The sequence below is a fragment of the Silene latifolia genome, chromosome X (assembly GCF_048544455.1).
Source record: "Silene latifolia isolate original U9 population chromosome X, ASM4854445v1, whole genome shotgun sequence".
NCBI classification, from domain to species: domain Eukaryota; kingdom Viridiplantae; phylum Streptophyta; class Magnoliopsida; order Caryophyllales; family Caryophyllaceae; genus Silene; species Silene latifolia.
Window position 1 is genome coordinate 44216311 of NC_133537.1, and position 5774 is coordinate 44222084.

Below are 5774 nucleotides of genomic sequence, written 5' to 3' on the forward strand. Positions count from 1 at the left end.
CAGTGGATGGACATCGGATTTTTGAAAAAACAGATGTAATAAGTTTGCACATCGGATTTTTATAAAAGTCTGATGTAATTATATTATATGGACATCGGTTGTTATTTTCAACCCATGTCCATTATAATGGACATCGGATTAAATTACAACCCATGTCCATATAATCCTCAATTTGGGCGCAAAATGAAAACAATTCCCCCGCCCCAAATTATTTTCACTAGCATACTGAGTCAATCTATTATACTTACTCCATATCATTCTTTTTTTTAGACAAACCCAAACCCAAACCCTTAGCTTACTCATCCCTTTCTTCTCTATCTCATCGTTCATCCGCACTACTACAAAAAAACCTCAAAGAGATCAATCATAAGAAACCTGTTAGATTTTCATCAGACCGGTTTCTTAATCTAAGAAACCGGTGATTTTTGAAAACCGGTTTTTTAAGTGAGAATAAGAAATGTGGTGAATATACCACCGGTTTCTTTGTTTTTTTTGTTAGATTTGTCGAAATAAAAAGTTCTCATTGAAAACTCTCAACTGCTTTCCCTAATTCGATCAATTTCTTAATTGGCTCTCCACTTCACATCGTCAGTCGCCGACTCGCCGTTTATGCAACTGCTTTCTCATTGCCGCTTGTCCGTTTCCGTCCTCCCACAGCCTCTCTCCCATCGCACATCTCTAAAGTCGAGAACAACTAATGCACTAGGTATGGTTCGTCTAATAAATCATTCAATCTCTCAATGAATTAGAAAATGTATTCTTCATTATTTTTTACTACATTGATTAATGTTTGAAGGGTTTTGTTTATGTAGGGTTAGGGTTTGACTGATTTGATTGAGTAAGGCTTAGTGGTTGATTTTCATAATTGTCCTCATAGATTACAAATTGTCACTTGTCAGCATGCGATTCATACCAGATGATAGTTCGCTTTTAACTTTTGTGCTATAAAATGACGAATTTAAGTTCATATTAGATTTGTTTTTATCTTCTTATACTCGATTCGGATTTTGTTGTTACACTGTTTAAATCACAGTTGCAATGTAATTGATGACCCTTTGTCAATTTAGGTTCTGTGTTACAGAAAATAGATTTCATAATCATAGGGCAAGTACTTGATTTAAAGTAAATGACAAGAGTCTGAGGAGTACTTTATGCTCAATATTATTCCCAGGCTCTTAGGCGGTTCCTCTAATTTTCTGTATTAGTAAATATTAATAGTCACACTCTTATTGAGGTGTTGGTCCAACTACACGAATCATATTTTATTAGTTACAGTCTCTGCCTTATATCGTGTGGATTGATCTCTTTCGCTTTGTTCAAACTTTCAAAAAACTAGCATATTTCTAAGTTGCACTTAAGAAATGACAGATGCATACGTTGAAGCACCATCTATACTCTTTCTTATTAAGGTTTTCAGCATTGCTATGAAATATGAATATGCGTGTTTGCAACAACAGAGGATTACGTAAAATTAGTAGCTCTATAGCATTTGTATAACCTTTTTTTTATTGTGTAGGAACTCACATATTAGGGTGGTCTCGAGCTGTATAAACTTTGCATTCCGTAGACAGTACTGCTCCTGTTAATCATAGGGTAAGTACTTGATTTTTTGGCTTCCTTCGATTGATCAACTGCCAACGCTTTGGGGGTTCTAAGAATCTAAGTGTTGTTGCAAGTCCAGCTCCTCAGTATGACTGGATTTTACTACATGGTAGACCTTGTGTTGTAAAGAGGAGTACAACATAAATAAGTAAAACTAGTACCCTCATGAGTCATGCCTTATTATGGAGCTAAAATTCTTTAATGGTCACTTTTTTACTCCAGGTAGAATGTATGCATACCGATGCTATTTCTGCCATACTTTCCTCACTTTATTCGTTCCCTTTGTCTTTTGTCTTATGCAGTGTCAGAATTCTATAGGACACTGAAGACTACAACTAACAAAAGATTGGACCCATGTACCGACGTACCATTGCCTTCTATTAGCCTCTCTAATGCGGATGCTTTCTGGTAATTAATCTTTCTTGTGCTACTTTATCATTGCAAGAAGAATTTTTAGTTATAATCATTGTACAAGGATTCTTAAATATGAAGCCAATCTTGTCGTGGTTCAACCCATGTTGTGGTGTGTATCTACTTTCATGCCACCTTATACATTAACCTTGTCTACTTATTGTAACAGAGAGTTGTCCTTGTTGTTACCATAACCATGACATTAGGTTGTATCAGCTAAGAGCGTCATTTGTGAATCTGGATATTATTATACTGTTAATAGCTATATGTGATTTCGTTAAGTGGGTAGGGGATTTCAGATTTTATTTTGAATTCCAAGTGCTATTGTTATGCTAGTGAGGGTGTGCAGTGTGCACTAGATGAGCAGTCATTGATCATGCTAATTTAGGTTATCATTCTCACTTTAATTAGTAGTGGTATTTGTATTGGATGATAGACATAGGGGATTTCACAAGTGTCCGTGGTTTTGAGCACCCTTTCGAAGATAGATGTCTGACCATGGTTGTTTTTATTTTGTCTTTATTAGCAAATATTGTATTCAAGTTCATATATAGTGTGTGCAACCATGGTCAGACATCTATCTTCGATGAAGCAGTAACCATACTTTCTAAAAGGATGAAAGACTTGAAAAGGAAATTTTACATCGCTCCATATTACGATGAGTAAGTGCTGATCAACCTTGCCTTTTAAATAAACAAAACTGTCACCATTTATTATTGATTATCATGTAAATAAGTTACAAATTATTTACGGTGATCGTTGGATGCTCGTTGTGACCGACGTTGCTGATCATAATCAAGTGCATTGGTTCGACTCACTAGGAAAGTCAGTGCCGTCAAAGTTGAGATCTTTAATTAATGCGTAAGTTCATCTTAATAGTTCATTTATTGATATGCACATAAATAAATGTTCAACTGATTAGAACATTAAAAATGGCAACTATTATTGGCTGACAATCATTTATTTGAAACCATGTTTATATTTAGATCGGTAAGAGTATACGGCTACAATGGTGGGGAAAGAATGCGTTCTCAAGCACCGCAATGGCTGCAACATAATGTAAGTTGTTGCTTATTATGACGACAAATTCAATGTCTGATCATCAATCACTTTTAATTGACAAAGTCATGTTATTGGTTTAATTCTTGTCGAGTTGTTGTTTTAGTGTGCTCGTCAACAAGGTGTTGTAGAATGCGGGTACTACGTCATGAGGTACATGCTGGAAATCGTCACGCGTTCTAATCCAACAAAAGCTATCAATGAGGTCAGTTTCGACATTATAGCAAAACTCGGTATTTTTTCAAGTAATTATCCTACTTTGACCTGCTGCCTATACGCATTGTGGGCGAACCTGCTGCCAATTCAATGAGCTAGCTGCTGCACCCTCTTCCCTTAATTATTAGCTTATATGAAGCTGCCCTTGTGAGGCCATGTCTGACTGCCCCATTGTCATTAATATGCATTACAGGTTTTTCAAGACACCACGCCATATTCACAAGAAGAATTAGATCAGGTTCGGGACTTGTGGGCGAACTATTTTCTCAATATCTAGCCGTAGATAGCTAGCTAGCGTAGTAATGTATTAGGTAGTTGCATTTTGAAAAACTGATTACATGATCTGCAAGACCATATGTTATGTTGGCTGGGATTTGTTATGCCCTTTGTTGTTGTTCGTTAGTTGTTGAATTCGGATGACGGAGACGGTTGCGTTGTATGTTGATTGGGATCGGTTTTTATTAATTGAAATCGATCATTTTGGTTGAATGGCAGTTGGCATGTTTTGTATTAATGTTTTGGCATTCAAATTGGTGTAATGCAATATGAATTGGCCTGCTCTTTTCAAATTTATAAAAAAAAAAAAAACAATATAAAGGACAGCGGATTTATAAAAGTTCGATGTAATTCTAGCTTCAAAGGACATGGGCTTTCTATAAAAATCTGATGTACATTACACATATGGATATCGGATTAATGTTAAAATCTGATGTTCATTACTCATATGGACATCGGATATATTTAAAAATCCGATGTGCATATATTAATGGACATCGGTTTAAAGTCCCATGTCCATTACACCCCATATGGACGGGACTGAACTCTACATCGGCCTATAATCCGATGTCCATGTGTCTAGAAGTCCGATGTCCTTCATGATTTCTGTAGTAGTGGCAAGGTAAACCATGTGTTATCCTCATAACACAATTATTACATTCTGGCTTTTGTAGTGCGAGATCTAGAGTCCTAATCGCGTGGTGACTAACATTTAAATTCAATCTTTTATACACACTAAAAGCCACACCAACATGATAGCGAACAATTCTTGAGCGACCCAATTCTCTAACTACTTCTCAAATCTGAAGTTTTACAGAATTATTAGTTGACTCAAAAACAGTGTCAAAACCACCAACAGCAGTTTTTTACAGTCTCTTTAACGACGCATGTGCACTCTCAACTCTGCAAAACAATGCAATACGAGTTAAATAAATTGAAAAAAAAAATCCATATAACTACAATTTACTATCTACTTAGAGGTTACCTGTTTGTAGTAACATTCCCAAAATGTAGGATTTTATTAATCCATGCTGACACGAATCTCTCTTTGTACGGTTCAAGCCATGTATTTTTCAAATATTTTTCCAACCAAGGGAGAAAGCGGTATTTTTCAAAAAGTATTCTCCCATTTTCTACATATTCTGCTTCAGTTGCAGAATTCACCAAATTTTTCCATCTCCCTTTTGCAAATGCTTCACCCGTTGAACCTTTTCCTGATACTCTCTTCACCCAAGCCTCCACGTCTTTTTCTATATGACGTCTACATAGCAAGTGTATAGCATTTGGGAAATATTTTTCAATAACATTAATTAATGCTTTTTCTCTATCAGTCACAAATATGATCTTCTTATCTGTATCTAATACTTCCCTAACACACTTAAGCGACCAATCATAAGTTGTCTCCTTCTCATTTTCCAAGAATCCATAAAATACAAAAAAATTCTTATTTACTGGTGTAACACCAATAATTTCCAATAAAGGCATCTTATACTTGTTCGTCTGGTATGTACAATCCGCAAGAAGGACAAAGGGATAATGTTTCAGTAGAATTATTGAATATGGATGAGCAAAAAAGACATCAGTTAGCTGCGTGTACCTTTTTTCTTCCCAGGAATCGTTTGATGAAAATGTATATATCCATAATCACGAGCCGAATCGAGTAATTGTTCTGATGACATGCGATTTTCTTTCACCTTTCTCTTCTCTCTGGCTCGTACATTGTATACTTGTTTTTTCGTAACTTTATAATTTTGATTAGCCAATTCAATCAATATATTAGCCACCAGAACTTGAGTTGCAGTCTGTCTCAAAATAATTTCTTTCACTTTGGCATTCAAAATTTCATCATTTTCAATAAGCTTGTGATTATGAACCCCATTATGAACAAATAACTTCCGAGTACCGTCAGACTGTGCAATACCTTTCAATCTAAAAGGACATAGACAATTTTTTTGTGCCGGTTAAGTATTTGCTAGATGGAGCGTTTATATCCGATCGGTACTGATATGGTCTAGATCGGTCACACCAAAGCCACTGTTCCCCAAAACCACAATCGTCAAAATATGTATATACACTTATATGAATATCGTGTAAAAATCCAATTCTTTTAGTTTCCGATATCAATTTTTCACAGTTATTGAATGAATAACCGGTAAAAATGTGTGAAGTGTCAACCATGTCGTCGGAAAATTCTTCAAAATAGTCATCAC

General features: G+C 35.6%; 1 long non-coding RNA gene across 1 annotated transcript; it reads left to right on the plus strand.

The window, feature by feature from the left end:
- Nucleotides 1-2791: 2791 nt before the first annotated feature.
- On the plus strand, nucleotides 2792-3777 carry LOC141621373 (uncharacterized). Its single transcript, XR_012532268.1, has 4 exons — nucleotides 2792-2874; nucleotides 3000-3072; nucleotides 3179-3277; nucleotides 3482-3777. It is a non-coding gene; the product is annotated as an uncharacterized LOC141621373 (long non-coding RNA).
- The last annotated feature ends 1997 nt before the right edge of the window (nucleotides 3778-5774 follow it).